The 20,445-nt window shown below is 38.4% G+C and overlaps 1 pseudogene; it reads left to right on the top strand.

Moving 5' to 3' along the window:
• The window catches only part of LOC111894026 (14-3-3 protein 7-like), a 75,149-nt pseudogene that overhangs the window by 31,383 nt on the left and 23,321 nt on the right, over window positions 1–20,445 (top strand).

Genomic DNA, 20,445 nt, shown 5'->3' with positions numbered 1-20,445 from the left:
TGTTTCGATTACATATAACTGGTATGCACTTCACAAATAGCGATGTAACTAATGAAGATTTTCTAAATAATTATCTAGATAGTTCGTCTAATAATTATTTTCTTACCCCAATTCTCGCGTAGATAACATGGCTGGACTCCATCCCCACGGCAACCAGTACCTCCCGAATGAGGTCATTGTTGGATGGTTTGAAGAAGATCAGAGAATGATCATCCTATCCATGTGAATGATCACCATGATAAAAACCTTTCGGACGATGCTAACTCCGAACCAGAGGTTGAGAACCTACCCCAAGTAGCTCCCTTTCTAATTCCTAACCCTCCTCCGGGTTTTCATGGCCCGACGCCTGAGTGGGTGGAATGCTTGGAAACATGGAGCAAAGGACAAGATCAGCCCATGCCATTTGATGGTGACCGAAGCTTTTATGAACTAAGCAATGGGGGCTCAGCAGACAGAACCTTGCGAATCTTGGTCCGCAGAGTGGCCCGAAATGAGATTCAAGGCAGGACAGCCCTATGTCAGATTACCGAAATTGTCGCCGATGCGAGAATGCATACCCTCCGCACCATTTTTCTAGAAGATGCTCGTGAGAGATCAGAGAGAAACCATGAAACCCTGCTGCAAGCACTGGCTGAATCACGAGCCGAAGTCATAGAGCTCCGAGTACACCAAAGGGTGTACGAAAGACATCGACTCGACATGGAACGTCAACTGGCTGAACTGAGAGTTCACCAGAGGGATGACCGTCGCCAATAGTAGACGCTTTACTTTATTTTCCCTGTTAAAAAGAATCGTTTTCTGTCTATGCCCGATGTGGAATTTTCTATGAAATTATCTTGTACCGTAAGTACTATGGTTAGGTCTTTATGCTGTCAAGACCTATCTTCTCTGGATATGATGTAAGACTTTTACAAGGTCATTTTCCCGAATCTTTACATTGTGAATATCAAAGATATTGACAACCGACTAACTTCTGTGTCACTCTTTATTCAAGTACTCTTATCATACTTTCATGGGAGTCTATCTGAAACATGCTTTAGTCAAGTCATTGGACTATAGTAATTTAGCTCCGGAGACATCTCCAAGTCTCTTTTAGTGGTTGGATCATGTTATTCACCAACCAACGATACCTCGGCTTGAACGACAAACGTCTTGAGACCAGTGTTCGAACTTACTTCCACTCCTCACTAGGACTGCATCATAGGGATGTAGGTCAAGCCTTCATAAACACACTTCCACTCAGTACTAGGACTACATCATAGTGATGTAGGTCAAACCTTCGCGAACATACTTCTATTCCGTGCTAGGACTGCATCATAGGGATGTAGGTCAAACATTCGAGAACATAGTCTTAATCTTTTCATGAACAATCGAAATACCTCTAGGGTCAAACAGAACCGCTCAAAACAACAACTCAGAGTTCAAGAAACGAAAACGTGAAGCCCAAGTAGAACGCAAGTGATTTCAGAGAATTGTTGTAACGCTCGTAGATCAGGGCTAGTCAATTTAGAGACGATAAGCGTCAAAAATGACTTTTTGATAAAATATTATTTAGAATGAATACTCTTAACTAAGTTGTAGTATATGTTACAAGGATTCCGTACATATAAAGAACGCCGAAATCCGAGTTATAACGAAGAAGTTATGACCTGTCGAAGTTTCGCGACAGAACCGGCACGACACAGCGCGACGTAAAAAGTGAATTTATGTTAGAGTGATATTTATCCTTAGCAATCTAAATGAAAGTCGTAGAATACATTAAACCATGAGCGTGCATAAAAAAAACACCCAAATCTGACTTCGTATGAGGAAGTTATGATTTTTCGAAGTTTCGACATAGCGGTATGTAGCCCGAATGCTCGATTTGAGACCGAGCGGTTTTTAGCCGAAACAATCTAAATGAGAATTGAAGATCTCATTAATTGTAGTAAAACGATAAAAAGATAGGTGAAAACGGACGTCGAATGAAGAAGTTATGATTTTATAACAGAGTTTTCCTGTCCCAGCATACTAAAAATAAATAATAAAAATAAATTCCAAATTAGCCGACAGAGTCTAAACGAAAGTTGTAGATCGTAGTCTTACCTACGCGTGGATATAAAGAACGTCGAAAACGGAGTTCGTATGAGGAAGATATGAATTTTTGAAATTTATTAAATATTTTCGATATTTTATTTAAATATAAATTATTGATATTATCCAAGGGGGGAGTCACAGGGCTTATCCAGGTTACGCCCCGCGTTTTTGCATCGTTTTTCGTGCAATAATTAACCCGAAGCCCCGGTATCATTCCCGAGCCCCGAAGCAAGTCCCGAGGCCCCGAAGATCCCGACAAGTGCAATTCATGAGCCGAAGCCCTGCCCGCGAGAAGTTCGATTTTTGTGGAGATCTTCCAAATCTGCTGAGGATTACTACTTCTGCAAGTCGTAGTGTTGTCCGGGCATCGTCTAATCAAGTGAGTGTATAGTTACTTTCTTCTAACACATAAACATAAAGTATTAGCTACGAAATACGTGCTATGTGTTATATATTATTTGTCTATTTGAGATGGGCTTGGAATTGATGTTTTTATACGGGTGCTAAATGATTTAAATTGTGCTTGTATTTATATCTACTAAAATGTTGGGTAGAACATGGGTAGATGGAATAGTTGGTAACGATGTGACTTCGTGCCTATTAAGTAAAGCTTTGGTGACGATGCAACTTCGTGCCTATTAAGTAAAGCTTTGGTGACGATGCGACTTCGTGCCTATTAAGTAAAGCTTTGGTGACGATGCGACTTTGTGCCTATTGAGTAAGCTTTGGTGACGATGCGACTTCGTGCCTGTTTAATAAACCTTGGTGATGATGTGACTTCGTGCCTATTGTGTAAACCTTGGTGACTATGAGACGTAGTGCCTATTGTATGAACCCTGGTGACTATGGAGTTAGCGCCTATTGTTAAGTAAAACTTGGTGACTATGGAGTTAGCGCCTATTGTTAAGTGAACCTTGGTGACTATGGAGTTAGCGCCGCTTGAGTAAACCCCGGCGACTATGGAGTTAGCGTCTGATATCTATGGATTTAGTACCTGATAGATAAACTTTGGCAGCAATGGACTTCGTGCCAATTCCTTAGGTAAATCCTTAGGAATAAATGAATGAAGGATAGTTGGTTCTTAGGGTAAAACCTTAAGAAGATAATGGGGATGGGTAATTGGGTTGATTGTTGATAATTGAATATAATAATTATATTATTGTGGGTTGAAAACCCTATATGCTCACCAGGCTCCCAAGCCTAACCCACTCAGTTTTCTTTGTATCACAGGTATCGATACGAAGATATATTTCACGAAGAGATTAAAGGAGATGTAAAATCTTTAGTGTAAATAATGTAAGTTCTGTTTATGCTTATGTGTCTGTATCGGAACATGACATCCCGAGGTTTTATTATTTAATGAAAATACATTCTCTTTGAGAAATGTTTTGATAAATGGTTATCATATTTTATTTTGGGAACAAATTCCGCAACCGTTTTCTTTAAACGATCATTCTGATTTATAAAATAAAGCATAAACAAATCGGTCTTTTCTGGCCATGAAATTGGGGATGTCACAGTTGGTATCAGAGCATTAGTTTAAGCGAACTAGGAATTTGTAGGAAATTTCTAGACTTAAACTTAGAATGCTAAGCAATGATTGTGAGGAGTGTGTCTAAAATATGTTAGGTAGTACACCTAAATTGACACAAGCACTAGTTTATTTTAGGAATGATGCCTAAAATGCTTTTATGTGCTAATTGTTTTGTGTGATAGCTAAATTGATGCTATTATTTGTTCGGATCTATGGTCTGTTGCCAACCGGATCTGGAAACCTTATGTGTTTAGGATTTTAAGCGTACGACTACGAAATTAGAACTAGCATGTAAACGTTTCGGGGTGATAAGGCGATTTATACGTTTATCGTAATTAAAAACTTTCTTATCTTAAAAATTCTCGCTTGGTACACCGAATGTTTGCTTGGATGTACAAGAGGTCATGGTGAAGACTCGTAGAGAAATTCAGTATATGGATGAATTGAAGAAGGCTTATGATAGTGGATGACACCTATCAGACGATATCGTAAGAGTGGTATCTTGCCTTTAGAGTATGTCTTATGAAATAACAGTATGTTTAGAGGAGTATGGTACGTCTTAAGTACACCTTCAATTGGCAGGATGATGGAACGATTGATGAAATTCTTGAAGTTGTCTCATCATCTTGTATTTCCATCACCAATCGAGTTGAAGTAGAGTTGATGATTGAAGATTGAGCAATGAAGAAGTCCTAGTAGAGTCTAGGGAAATTGTTTATGATTATTTGGACACATTCATATGTGTTAAACTGTTTTTTGATTTTCTTGTATGGTGACTTGGTCGACTGCGGGACAATACTTGGGACGACTATGAGTAGGTGTGAAAGGTAGTAGATGCATATACTACCGGAAGCATAGCACTCGCACTTGGATCAGGGAAAGTCACAAGGTTACCAAGAAGCTACTGATTGATTCCATTTTATTCTGGTATGTCATTACCATTGTTTCGGTAATGACTAGTAATATGGTTCTTGTTCCGACCCTAGTGGTCATATTTAAATTTTAGTTCGACTACGAAGAGTATGTTACGTGGTCTAGAGGACCAAGTTAGATGTAACATCTTTCTTAAGTCAGAAGGTTGAAGTTAATGCGATTGATAGTGTCGCGCTCGTTGTTAAAAGAAGTTTGTAGGTAGAAATGCTACATGCTGAAATGTGATTATATCACATTAGAATATGAAGGAAGGTATATTCCATTATGAAATTTAACTTTATTAAAGACCGAGTCTAAGCGTCGCATCGTGCGATGAGAGGTCGATAGAGCACGACCCATTGGTTAAGTTACTATAGATATATGAATGTATTTATCCTAAGAAGAAGAAGGAGTCCACAATAAGGATTTATTTTGTAACTTGAAGGTTACGATTGAAAGTCCAACATAGTACGATAAGCAAATGCAAGATTGGGCATCGTCTACGGTCAAGAAAGCCATAGAGTTAAATACTCTTTCGAGGAAACATAGAATTTACGGTTATTACCTAGGATGAAGAGATAGCGTATGGACTCATTATACAAGTTCTATTTTCGTTGATGATTCCGGGACGTAATCATCCTAAGGGAGAGATAATTGTAACGCCCGTAGATCAGGGCTAGTCAATTTAGAGACGATAAGCGTCAAAAATGACTTTTTGATAAAAGATTATTTAGAATGAATACTCTTAACTAAGTTGTAGTATATGTTACAAGGATTCCGTACATATAAAGAACGCCGAAATCCAAGTTATAACGAAGAAGTTATGACCTGTCGAAGTTTCGCGACAGAACCGACACGACACAGCGCGACGTAAAAAGTGAATTGACGTTAGAGCGATATTTAGCCTTAGCAATCTAAATAAAAGTCGTAGAATACATTAAACCATGAGCGTGCATAAAAAGAACACCCAAATATGACTTCGTATGAGGAAGTTATGATTTTTCGAAGTTTCGACTTAGCGGTATGCAGCCCGAATGCTCGATTTGAGACCGAGCGGTTTTTAGCCGAAAAAATCTAAATGAGAATTGAAGATATCATTAATTGTAGTAAAACGATAAAAAGATAGGCGAAAACAGACGTCGGATGAAGAAGTTATGATTTTATAACGGAGTTTTCCTATCCCAGGCTGCTAAAAATAAATAATAAAAATAAATCAAAATTAGCCGACGGAGTCTAATCGAACGTTGTAGATCGTAGTCTCACCTACGCGTGGATATAAAGAACGTTGAAAACGGAGTTCGTATGTGGAAGATATGAATTTTTGAAGTTTATTAAATATTTTCGATATTTTATTTAAATATAAATTTTCGATATTATCCAAGGGGGGAGTCACCGGGCTTATCCAGGTTACGCCCCGCGTAACCTAAGATTACGCCCCGCGTAAATCGCAAATCCATACCCTATAAAAGGGAGTCGAGTGCAGCCGATTCATTTGCTCATTTCTCTTCTTTCTCTCGCGTTTTTGCATCGTTTTTCGTGCAAGAATTATCCCGAAACCCCGGTATCATTCCCGAGCCCCGAAGCAAGTCCCGAGGCCCCGAAGATCCCGACAAGTGCAATTCATGAGCCGAAGCCCTGCCCGCGAGAAGTTCGATTTTTGTGGAGATCTTCCAAATCTGCTGAGGATTACTACTTCTGCAAGTCGTAGTGTTGTCCGGGCATCGTCTAATCAAGTGAGTGTATAGTTACTTTCTTCTAACACATAAACATAAAGTATTAGCTACGAAATACGTGCTATGTGTTATATATTATTTGTCTATTTGAGATGGGCTTGGAATTGATGTTTTTATACGGGTGCTAAATGATTTAAATTGTGCTTGTAATTATATCTACTAAAATGTTGGGTAGAACATGGGTAAATGGAATAGTTGGTGACGATGTGACTTCGTGCCTATTAAGTAAAGCTTTGGTGACGATGCGACTTCATGCCTATTAAGTAAAGCTTTGGTGACGATGCAACTTCGTGCCTATTAAGTAAAGCTTTGGTGACGATGTGACTTCGTGCCTATCGAGTAAGCTTTGGTGACGATACGACTTCGTGCTTGTTTGATAAACCTTAGTGACGATGTGACTTCGTGCCTGTTGTGTAAACCTTGGTGACTATGAGACGTAGTGCCTATTGTATGAACCCTGGTGACTATGGAGTTAGCGCCTGTTCTTAAGTAAAACTTGGTGACTATGGAGTTAGCGCCTATTGTTATGTGAACCTTGGTGACTATGGAGTTAGCGCCGCTTGAGTAAACCCCGACGACTATGGAGTTAAGGTCTGATAACTATGGATTTAGTACCTGATAGATAAACTTTGGCAGCAATGGACTTCGTGCCAATTCCTTAGGTAATTCCTTTGGAATAAATGAATGAAGGATAGTTGGTTCTTAGGGTAAAACCTTAAGAAGATAATGGGGATGGGTAATTGGGTTGATTGTTGATAATTGACTATAATAATTATATTATTGTGGGTTGAAAACCCTATATGCTCACCAGGCTCCCAAGCCTGACCCACTCAGTTTTCTTTGTATCACAGGTATCGATACGAAGATATATTTCATGAAGAGATTAAAGGAGATGTAAAATCTTTAGTGTAAATAATGTAAGTTCTGTTTATGCTTATGTGTCTGTATTGGAACATGACATCCCGAGGTTTTATTATTTAATAAAAATACATTCTCTTTGAGAAATGTTTTGATAAATGGTTATCATATTTTATTTTGGGAACAAATTCCACAACCGTTTTCTTTAAACGATCACTATGATCTATAAAATAAAGCATAAACAAATCGGTCTTTTCTGGCAGTGAAATTGAGGATGTCACAATTGCCATGCAACAACCACAAGTGGAAACCTCTGCCATCCCACTACCGAGCAGACCATATGAAGGGACACTCCCGAAGTGCGACCGGTGCAACTACCACCACAAGGGAATTTGCCGAGCCTGTCAATGTAATAATTGCAACAAGATGGGACACCTTGCTCGTTTCTATAGAACTACCTCCACCACTGCAGCAAGCCTTGTTTGCTACAGTTGTGGTGAGGCAGGGCACTATTACAGAAATTGTCCAAAAGAGAATATCAACGAAAGCAACTGTGTCCCCATAACTCCTACTCAACATTTCACTTCCACCACTGATGTTGGTGTTTTCCAAGGATCAAAGTTGCAGGAGAGCCTACTCCGGGACCACGTTAATGTAATTTAGGCGTTTCGTTGTAACAGACTCAAAAACCATCCAAAACTAGTGCAACTAGAGTCTCATCTTTTGCGGGATCCTTTTGGTATAGGGATACTCGTGCTGCGTATACTTGTCTTTTGTAGTATACCTCATTCGCAGCAATAGTCTTGTAGTAAGTCTAAAGTATTGTAACTCTGTTGTTGGTTGCACTGTGGTGTTTGTCTGTAACGTCTTATGTTCAAATCTAATGTCTTTAAGTTTCACTATGATTCCGACATTATCATACGACTCGATTCAATTTGATCTTCATGAATACAGCTTCATGCGTACATCTCTTTCTTCTAGATCGCTTTTCTAGCGAAGCCATCATATCAAAACATCGAAGTACTCATGCCACGAGTACCTCTTAGTTATTTTCTTTCCGAAGAAATCCCCGAAGTACCACTCGTGTAGTACGTCAAGTTAAATCCAAGGATTCATGCGATTGACCTATCGCTGAAGAATGTATACATAGGGGTTATATATAATCATGGTTCTACAGGTTTAGAATTGATGATTCCACTTTAACTTCTTTTTCCTCGATGGGATATGAGCTTAATGAAGAATTAGTTATTCGACTACCTTTTCAATCTTAATTATATACGACTCTTATACATGATATTGTGATCGTTAAACCAAGTATGAATTCTAATATGAACTTCAGGACAGAGACTGCCCAAGGTTATGAGTATCGCATCGTCATGTGAACAAACATAGAATCCAGTATGACTCCTGTAAACAGATCGCCCTTCAGTCTAAACACCTACGAAGATACAAGAACAGCTCGGACAACTTAGCGAACTACAAAGAAAGAGAATTAGAAGTCTAGGCTTCTCATCCTGGAGAACCCCAGTCTTATTCTCCCAGATAGACGGATTGCATCGTATGTGCCTCAGATATCGAGGACTTCGTCAAAATTTTTCATTAGAAATCATTATCTCTGCCTCGCATAGATGAAATGGTTGAGCAAACGCAAGGAAAGAATTACTTTCAGAAATGGATCTGAGATTCGAATATCACTAGTTCGAGTGTTAGGGAAGGATGTGTGGAAGACTATCTTCCGAAATCGATGCGGATACTTCAAGTCCGTAGTAATACCCTTCGGATAGGACCAATACGCCCATAGCTTTCATGAGCTAAACGAGTAGGGTACGTCTTGCTTACTTGGATCAGCTCGTCATTTCTCCATGTAATGACTTACTTATCTACCCTCGTAGTAAGAAGAAACCCATGGAAACATTTCCTTCAGAGGGACTTTTCGCGAAGTTCTCTAGCCACGAGTCTTGAAATTGAAGAGTCAAATTTCTATGATACACTGTTAGTGATGTGGGAAATTTTGAGTACTCTTTCAATTTGTCAAAACCGTTGAGAATTGTCGACACCGGAGACAGCGACAGAAATTCGCCAAATTCCAGGTCTTACCAACCTACTGTCATAGTTCATCCAGAACCCCTTGCAAATCACAGGAACCATTTCGACTTTGACCCAGCAAGGGGTGGCCTTTGACTGGGAACTAAAACAAGAGAAGGAACCTTTGGAATTCCAAGTGAGAGACCATGTTCCGTAGGAAGTCTCACTGTGGGAATGGCTTAGTACGCTTCATAAGCATGGAAAGCTAAATCCAAGATAGATAGGACCTCCGAGATTCTTACCAGAATCGGTCTTGTAGCTCACAAACTAGACCTACTCTGCGAACTCAGTAACGTACATCCTACTCTTTGCGTCTCGATCATGAAACCATACCTTTCCATTAGGAATATTGTAAGTTCACTCGTCGAGATCCTCGCCTTCGTATTAGGACCGTAGTGACCCTCGGCCGAGAGGTCAAGCGGACGAAGCATCGCCGTCGCTAGTAAGTGAAGGTTCGTTGGAATACCAACCGAGGACCCGATTTCACTTAGGAGCACGAGAACCAATCGATTAGGAAGTTTCCTCCTCATGACTCGATCAGTCATACCTACTTCCTTACCTAAATTCTAATTTCGGGACAAAATTCCCTTCAACAGGGGGATGATGTGACAACCCGAAATTTCCATTCTGAACAAACCATATCTAGCCAATAGAAGTTAGAACAGTTACAGAGAATTTCCAGATTTTTGAGTATTTCAGGTTTAGCACTTAAGGAGATATCAGGAGAGTGGATGCACTAGGGTTTTGTGCAACACTGGTATTCCAATACTCTAGGATATTAGAGTTCATTCCAGGAATAAAAATATTTCTGCCAAAATAATCTCAGGACTATATATAGAAATCTAAACCAAATAATTCATTAGTTACATTTCCAATTAGAGAAAAGCCAAATTCTCTCTCATGGATCTTCAGGTTTTTATCCCAAATCGTGAGTACCTTTCTCTAATTGTATTATATGGCTTATAATGTGCTTAATAACATCAATTTCATAACAAAACAACTAGATTCGGGAGTTTACCACCCAAGAACACCTTGGGGAGTAAACTCCTAAATAGATGCCTAGTCCTTCCCCTGTGATTTGTAACTACCTTAGGCTTGTATGCTAGTGTGTATATGACTAGAAAACATCAAAATCGGATCAAGACCCCAAGATTTGGGAGTTTACCGCCCAAGAACACTTGGGAAGTAAACTCCATTTTAAGGGCCAGGAGTGTCCCAATGGCCCCCAAAGCTTTAGAACTCAAACTAGAAGCCTTCATTACAATGTTTAGTCCTCAAAACAATTAAGAATCAAGGGTGAAAGTGAGTTCATGGCCAAGGAAGTTCTTGGGCCGTGAACTCCATTTTAGGTTGCCAAAATGCCTTAAAAACCCTCCTTAAGCCAAGACACTAAATGGGACATGTACCTAAATGAGTTTGGGACTAGCTAACACACCTAGAACACCAAGAGTAAGGTGTTCACGGCCCAAAAGGCTCTAGGGCCGTGAACTCCATAAAATGGTGCTAAAGGGTGCCATAAACTCTTCTAAAGCCTAATTTTAATCCTAGTGAAATTAAGGACTTGAAAACACCATAAACATCCTCCCAAGGGAGATTACGGCCGTAATCTCCAAGGGAATGGTCCCAGAGCCGTAAACTCCTAAAAGGAGTTATATTATGCCCTAAACTCTTCCATAGACCAAGCCATTAAGTAGAAATGCTTCTTAGAGTCTTGTAGAGCATCAAACACAACATGGTCACCTAAGTATGAGCTTACAGCCGTAAACTCATTTGGTAGTGTTATTAGGGCCGTGAACTTCATGGTGGAGTTTTCCTTGAGCCCTACACACAGTAGCTTCCCCTACAAACACTTAGATGCAATCCTAGAGGCTAATAACACTTGATAAAGGTGTTTAGCATGTCCTAGGGTGTCTTGACTTGTTTATTAGTTGTTTATAGACTAATTTGTTACATATATGTGAAATTATATGTTAACTAGGATCATAGAGTGTGTTCAAGACTTCACTTGACACCTAGCAGTCGTACCTCTTCAGTTCATCAGTATCACCCACAACAGGTGAGTTCATACCCCTTAATCAATGATTTAAATGTTTTTAAGTGTTTTATGGGGGGATACAAGTAGAATCATGCTAGTTATTATATCAATCAGATGTGATTAATAAGCAGCATATAAATGATTTGCAACACATTAGCTGTTTTACCAAACAGTTGTTATTTAAAGGATTTTCATATACGTTTTATATGTTTACAACTCTTGATTCAATTGTTCATTATACACTGTATGTTTCATTTCAAACTCATTTACAATTGTGTTTCAAACAAATGTTTCTTTGTATTGAAAACTGTTTTGTTAGATAAATACTTCCAACCCATCTTATAGATTGACATCAAGTCGATCTTTTCTTAGATTATAATCCTGTTAAAAAGGTTTTACAAAACTTATTTTATGATTTTATATTGTCAATTGCATGCCTATATATGTATGGTTATATAAGAAATGTTTAAAGAACTTAGGAAGGCTATTCACCCTATTTCCTTTTCGCACTTGAGATGTGGTCTTATGGGATATCGGGTATCCATTCGAAGGTCGTTTAAATATTAGTTATATATCATGTGTAGATATATAGTCATAAAGGTTCTTCCAGTTCAGTTCAATACCCTTGGGTAGCAAGAGTACACGTCTATGTCCATGCGTACCAGTTACATTAATAGTAAGCTACCGTATGGGTAGTTTAGGAAGATACTAGGACTATTACTAGAACGCGATATCATACAATGAGTCAGTTCATTCATGAGTCAATACTTGCTAGATAGAGAGAACATACATTACAGCTAGTATACACAATACATTACTATACATGCTAGATAGAGAGAGAAAACACATTACAGCTAGCACACGCAGAACATTACAATACATTACTATAGTATTACATAGATATGTTTTACATGATTACGCTTACATGAGTATGTTTACATATATACGTTTACATGAGTGCGGTTACATATACTTCGATAGGACAGACATCACTAGGTGCTATAGTATAGAACAAGTTCAGGATCTAACTATACCGATGAATCACAACGCATTGTGGTAGTTATATCGGGTATACATGATCATAGTAATGTGGATGTTCATGGCTTGCATATAGGCAGGTGTCGTGTAAAGGTCCTAAAATCCCTTTGAAAGGGGAGCGTTTAGCCTGGGATCTAGCCATCACATTAGGCCTTGTCCCTCAAATAAGGCAATAGGAGTACAGAGGTAGTCACTTATTACAAATACTACAGTACTTACAAGATTACCCTAGACTTAAGGTAATTAGTACGGTTGTAGTTCGACACTACACCATAGTACTATATATTTTTCCCATTAACATTCACTTCGTGAATTTTCACACGATGCACAGTAATGTAGAAACTATATTTCTGGATAATGATAGTCAGATTTGGGAAAATGCACGCTCTTACAAGAGACACACACACAGACACTAGATGCCTTGGTAGAAGGATACAATTAGTAGGAAACATAGGGCTTCCTAGGATCATACAAAACATTTTCATACTTATACGAGCTTTCTTTCAAAACAATGGCAAGTCTTCAATTACAAGTTTTACAAATTAAGACACTAAAATACTTATGATCTCACCAGCTTTAAAGCTGATACTCGCTTTCAAAATAACTTGTGTCCTCAGGTCAACCATAGACAGGTACCGATGCATGGTTCAGAGAAGATGGTGCTCGTTCAAGACACATCTTTCATTTTGAATTATTCTTTAGTGTCTATTATAATTTGACAGAACACACTTGTATTAAATTTATATTATTAATGCCATGGATGATGTTGTTGATTGTTTACTACTTTTCATTGTTGTGATATTGTACATGACGTCCTCCGCCCCAGAACGTTTCCGCCGTTCTTGGTTTTGGGGTGTGACAGGATAGGACAGAAACCATCCATTATAAGTATAATGAAGTACAAAAGTAACTAAATGCTTTCATAAAATTTCCAATCTTAGTTACTTTAGGCAAAAGTGAATTGATGCAATTCCATGAAATTACACTTTGTGCCCTTGTGAAGACGTTAGTGGAGCGTGTGTGGTTAACCGGCACATCGAATAGGTGATTGTAACATGTGCGAACACCATGTAAGTTTGCATGGTTATTCACACCATGTTTTGTGATCCTCGGCATCCCAGTCACAAATCGAGCGGCATATCGAGATTTAAACATGCCATTGAAAAGTTCAATGAATCTCAAAGGATCTAGGAGTTTTCAAAGCATTTAAAACTTAATCTGTTTTTCGTTTTTCATGGTGGAAAATTATTGAATCATCATTCACTTACCTTCAAATATTCTGCAACTAGATTACGACATCCCTTTTCTAGGTTGTAGCATATTGAGTTGGGTCCTAGACTTAGTATCTCATTTGGGTGATTTATTAAGGACTCAATCAATCAACTAACTTGAATTTGTTTTCTCCCGTTTTGTAGATGTCAAAGTACGACAACTATAGTCTTCCCAAATCCCGTGGAACAAGCTTTTCCAGATGAAGATGATATTCCACGATTCGATCGAGGAACAAGAGATCATGCTTTACTTCTTCCACCTCCTCCAATTTTTCTCCTTAACCCACAAGTTCGAAGGCTTGAAAAGTTCAAGCTGACTCAAGCCCTTTTGGCAAGTAAACATGAAGAAGGAAAGTCGGTGTGTGCACACGTCCTAGAGATGAAGTCACACATTGATAGGTTAAGAATGTTGGGATCCATTGTTTGTGAGGAGTTGGATGTTGATTGGGATCTTCAGTCACTTCTTAACTCGTATAGTGAGTTCTGAAGAGAGTACTATATGTGTGTGGCCAGTCGGGCTACATGAGCAGGGATTGCCCCAAGAAGGGCGTGAGTTGTTTCTACTACTACCAGACCGACCATAAATGGGGCCGATTATCAGAGGTTGCAGGGACGAGGAGCAGTGGCGGTGCCTGCGTTCGCATTAATGAGGATCACTGTTGGCCGCCCTATTAAGGCGGTTGTTACAACAGTGAAGAGTCGTGCATTTCAGTTGTCTACCGAGGAGGCTCGGACAGCACCAGGCATTGTCTCTAGTACGTATTCTATTTTCCTGCTTGATATTGATTTGTATTGCTTATGTATATATATGTGCTCATGTATAGGGACCTTTTTGGTCAATGGTATGTCGCCTCATGTTCTATTTGATTCGGGTGCTACTCGATCGTTTTTATCTCTAGTGCTTAGCAAGAAGTTATGGGTTGTGCCGAGGACTTTGGATTCCCCGCTTGAGGTTGAGATTATGGATGACCGTACTATGAGTGTTGCGAGGGTGTATCGGGACTATGTCCTGAATTTGCTTGGGGAGAGGCTTCGTGTTGATCTAATCATGATATCGTTGCGATGGCTGAAGGTGATCATCGGGATGGACTGGTTGGGAGCCAATGGGGTCATGATAGATTATGAGCCCCAACTGGTGAGGGTTCGAACCCCAAGTAGGGGAGAAATGGCTGCTCATGGAGCGAGAGCCTCGTAGGGGCCAACTCTCTATTCAACTGCGAGGGCTAGGAGACTTCTTCATCCGCCCGAGATGAAGGAGTTGTCTACGCAGCTTTAGGAGCTGCTAGACCAAGGGTCATACGATTTGTTCCCTGTGGGAAGCACCGATCCTGTTTGTGAAAAAGAAGGACAGGTCACACAAGCTATTTATCGATTATTGGGAGTTGAACAAGCTAACGGTGAAAAACCGTTATCCGCTTCTGAGGATCGATGATTTGTTCGATAAAGTGCAGGATGTGTCTTTGTTTTCCAAGATTGATCTTCGATTGGGGTATCATCAGATGAGAATTAGGGTTGAGGATATACCGAAAACAGCTTTCCGGACTCGGTACCGACACTATGAGTTTGTATTGATGCCATTCGGGCTCACCAGTGTTGCATCAACATTCATGGATCTCATGAGCAGGGTGTGTATACTGATGTTGGATCGATCAGTGATCATTGTAATTGATGATATTCTGGTCTATTCAAACACCAATGAGTAGCACGAGCAACATTTGAGGGGGGGGGGGTATTGGAGACACTGAGAACATAAAGGCTTTATGCCAAGTTCTGAAAGTGTGAATTCTGGTTGCGAGAGGTGCAGTTTTGAGGCACATCATTAACCAAGATGTTATTTCAGTTGATCCAGCCAAGGTTGATGATGTGATGTGGTCGGAAGTATCAAAGAATGCATCTGAGATCCGTAGCTTCATAGGTCCAGTGGGGTATTATCGGAGATTCATCCATGATTTCTCCAAAACTGTTGTGCCATTGACCCATTTGACCAAGAAAAATGTGACTTTCTGGTGGGGCCCAGACCAGCAGTCGGCCTTTGAGACCTTGAGGCAGAGGTTATGTGAGGCCCCGATTCTAGTACTACCCGAGGGGTTAGATAATTTGGTCGTGTATTGTGATGCATCAATCTCAGGATTAGCGGTGGTTATGATGCAGAGGAGGCATGTGATCGCGTAGGACTCGAGGCATATGACAACCCGAAATTTCTAACTTATATATTCTTCATTTTTATCAAATTTAGCCTCGTTTTGTTGTTTTATAATGAAGTTTTGGGTCTATAGGAGTGCTTGAGACTTAGTATAATCAAGATATGAGTCGTAGAATGGGTTAGTATGTGTGTAGCATCACAAAATCGGGCCAAACACACCGAACAAGGTGTGTGCGGCCGCACACCCATCCGCAGTTGCATGCTCTCCCATATATATATATATATATATGTATATATATATATATATATATATTGTTGGATTAGTGTCTAAGTCCATAACTATTTTGGTATGTACTTGACCCGATGGTGCATGGTCCTTTTGGGTTGCCTTCACCAAAGCAACTTGATTGGAGAAATGAATAAAGAGAGAGAGAATAATATGATTTATTAATATGTTATAAGAATAATATATTAAAGGAGAAATCATATTTGTTTAATTAATATTGGTCAATAATTAATTAAGAATTAGTTTTGTGATCAAATGTAATTAATTAAACTAGAGGGGCTGATTTGTAATTATGTGATAGTTACAAAATGAGGTAAGAATTATCTTATAAGTATGGTGGACGAATTTAAGGTTGGAAAGCCTTAGAATTCGAGTATGATAAGGATTCAAGGATTATCTTATTGGTTGCTTAATGGATAAGCAACTAGATAAGGATAATGACTGAAACCCTATCTCTACACCTATATAAACACCCCTAGGGTCATGAGTTCGTGTATCCCTTCCCAAGAAGTCCCAAATACGAATTCTAACCTCCCTCCTCTCTCTATATACCTTCTCCACTTGCTTATGGTGTTTGTAAGCCATTAGAGGAGTGACACTTGTGACTCTCTGCTTTCCAAGGTCAATTCAAGGAGGAATTGGATTGTTATTGCTATATAACAATCAAGGTATGTTCTTAAACCTATTTACATGTGAATTCTGATTTCCATATGCTAGAATTAGGGTATATAGTCTTGGATTCAAGGTATGTACAATAGAGAAACCTAGATCCGAACTTTAGGGTTTGTATGAGCACATAGGATGTCTTATGACCAAAACCCATCAGTGGTACCAGAGACATGATTGGTTTCTTTTGTATTGATGCTTGATATATCTAAAAAAAAATTCGATTTTTGGTGTTTTGGAGGCTGGACTCGCCGAGTCCATAGCTGAACTCGCCGAGTCCAAGGTGACTCGACGAGTCTAGGCTTGACTCGACGAGTCAACTCGTCAGATAGAGCTTATCTCGGGATTTCTTGCTGTTTTTGCATTGGGATAATTACCTTATCATGTTAGATTAATATTAATCTGATTATATGATATATTTGACTATATTTTTAATCTAATTGAAGATATTTATCAATTAATAAGATAATTGTTTCCTTATAAGATAATTGATTAATTATTTTGAGTAAATTGATAAATTGTTTTGCAAGAAATCATTAAACAAATCAAATATGGATAATTATGTAATTAAATGTTAGTTTAGATTATTTGTTATTTGATCCTTGTTGTTATGAAAAGTTTCATATTTGAAACCCTAATGTTTTGAAAAAGGTTTCAAAACTTGCCCTCATGTTTTGGAATTTAAATTTTGATTAAATAGTTTAATTTTGATGCATATTTAAATTCTAAACCCTAATGTGTTGAAATGTTTCAAAACTTGCCCTCAAGTTTTGGAATTTAAAAGTTGATTAAAAGGTTAATTAGAAATGTTAAATTCTAAAACTCTAGTATTGTTTTGAAAAGGTTCAAATCACACCCTTATGGTTTTATTAATTAATTAAGGTGTATAATTAAAAGAGGTTTAATAAATCCATAAAAGTTTAGGTTAACCATTTAATAGAATTAAAAGTGTAATTGTTAAAGTTAACCACATAGTATTTTAGAAGTTATAAAATACACCCTATACTATATATAACATTAAAAGTCTAACATTATATATATGTATAACTAAAAGTCAGTCTTACCGTTAGTAGGCCTCATTCACGAAGCTGGTCTATAAGGGGTGTTTAAGGAAATTGCCTATAAAATGGCGATTGAATGGGTATCCACTCTTACCCACCGTACTCTTGACTAGTGGAGAGTCGTTAGCCGAACGGGTAGGATAGGACGAAACTTTCCATTATAAGTATAATGAATTACTAAAGTAACTAAATGTTTTCATAAAATTCCCAATCTTAGTTACTTAGGCAAAAGTGAATTGATGCAATTCCATGAAATTACACTTTGTGCCCTTGCGAAGAGGTTAGTGGAGCGTGTGTGGTTAACCGGCACACTAAATGGGTCTAAGCAAAGGTAGCAAAGGGTGACTCAATGTTTGTCATAGTTCGGTGGAGCGTGTGTGGTTTACCGGCACATCGAATAGGTGACTGTAACATGTGAGGGCACCATGTAAGTTTGCATGGTTATTCACACCCGCTTTGTGATCCTCGGCATCCCAGTCACAAACAAGAGGGGCATATCAAGATATAAACATGCCATTGAAAGTTCAATGTATCTCAAAGGGTCTAGGAGTTTTCATAGATTTAAAACTTAAATGTCTTTTCGTTTTTCGTGGTGGAAATTAGTGAATCGTCATTCACTTACCTTCAAATATTCTGCAACTAGATTACGGCATCCCTTTTCTAGGTTGTAGCGTATTGTGTTGGGTCCTAGCCTTGGAGTTTCATTTGGGTGATCTACCAAGGACTTAATCTATCAACTAACTTGAATTCATTTTTCTCCCATTTTGTAGATGTCAAAGTTCGACAACTATGGTCTTCTCAAATCCCGTGGAACAAGCATTCCACATGAAGATGATATTCCACGATTCGATCGAGGAACAAGAAATCATGCTTCACTTCCTCTACCTCCTCCAATTATTCTCCCTAACCCACAAGTTCAAAGGCTTGAAAAGTTCAAGATCACTCAAGCCCTTTTGGCAATTAAACATAAACAAGAAAAGTCCGTGTGTGCACACGTCCTAGGGATGAAGTCACACATTGATAAGTTAAGAATGTTGGGATCCTTTGTCTGTGAGGAAATGGCTGTTGATTGGGTTCTTCAGTCACTTCCCAACTCATATAGTGAGTTCGTAAGAGAGTACTATATGATGAACTACGACGTGACCCTTATAGATCTCACCTATATGCTTATTGCTGTTGAATCAGCAATGATTTGGCGCAATAGGAAAGCAAAGTTGATTGGTGAATCTGCCTTCGAGACCTCTATGGATATAGACAATGGCAACGAAAGACATGCTATGATCGAAAAGTTTGATCATAAGAGAAAGGCAATGTCTGAAGTAGTTCCATGTCATGTTCCAAAAGAGTCAATTTGTTTTTATTGACAAGAGAAAGGGCATTGGAGACGAAGTTGCCTTATTTACCTAAGAGATCTAAGAGATGGGAGAGTCGAAACGTATGGCTCTAATTTAGGTAAAATCCATTGACTAACTCGTTTAAGCTCCTATTCTAGATACATAATGTGATAAGATTACAATTAATGTTTTGTAGGATCGAAGAAAAGAAAGGAAGCTTAAGGGAAGAAGTGAGCAGAATCTAACCGTGAAGGAATGGATTTCAATCGCAATTCTCGAAGATTAGATTCTTGAGCTACTACTTAGAGTTAGAATTAGATTGATAAGAAAAAAAATGTATTAGCATAAGTTTTTCAATGAGCTGCATTGTAAGGACAAATTTTTCCGCAATAAAATAAATTTTGACTTTAAATTTTATTTATTTATCCTTGCAATGGCGAGTATGACAAATTGATGTTAAAATGTTTCTATTATTAGCAATAATGGATTTGGTTCTTATTATGTTATGGAAAGTCGAGAATTTACCAAATAGGGAGAGTTTCTCATCGCCCAAGTTTCAATTGGACAGAAACTTGGAATCATGCAACGTGGACACACGATGAATGAGAAATTTCGTATTTGGAAATTAGACTAATTCATTGACAAAGTGTCAAGTAAAGGACTAGGAGATCGAATACACAAAGTTGTGTATTGATCAAGTCCACCATAAGAGTAACAAAGATATTCGTCATGATTTACTAAAGGCTTAGTAAATATGATTATACTTACAAGATTAAGTGTAATTCTGAATTGATTAAAGGGTTTAGATCAATAGCCAAACGAATAAGAAGAATCAAGTAGGCAGAAAGATAAAAGTTTCTCCATTCTAAGAAGAAGGGAGAGTACCTTTTATGCTTTATGAGAGGTCTTAATGATTAAGAACCATATCTCAATTGATCCTCTAAGTGAGTCTTAGTACAATTGTATGTCTAAGAAGAGGAATCAAGAATTGAAGAAATGGTTAAATCAATAAGTCAATCATACTTCGTTTCAATAACAAGTCTTAAAGTTAAGATTGTGACATTGAGTGAAAGGTATTAAGAAGGTTTGTAACTTTCATTAAATGTGGAAAGTTGTGATGTCTTGGATAAGACAAAGACCAACTAGGACCAATTTATGAAGTGTTTTGATAAAAGCTACACTAACTCTTGAATATTTGTTTGTCAAGAAATGGTTATTGACAAGAGAACCTTATATGTCAAGGAGTCAGTGGGAGTCTTAATTGTCTTGAAAGGTTTCAAGAACAAATCAAATAAACCTTATCGATCATCACTAGCACACGAGTTGAGGTTTACAACCTATCGTGTTGACATTATTTTGATTCTGTGCCAATCCAATCAAGTTAATTATGCATGAGAGTTCTATGAGTTCTCA

The sequence above is a fragment of the Lactuca sativa genome, chromosome 7, assembly GCF_002870075.4.
Source record: "Lactuca sativa cultivar Salinas chromosome 7, Lsat_Salinas_v11, whole genome shotgun sequence".
Classification (NCBI taxonomy): Eukaryota; Viridiplantae; Streptophyta; class Magnoliopsida; order Asterales; family Asteraceae; genus Lactuca; species Lactuca sativa.
Note: the sequence above shows the minus strand (reverse complement) of the source record. Positions and strands in the feature narration are given on the sequence as shown.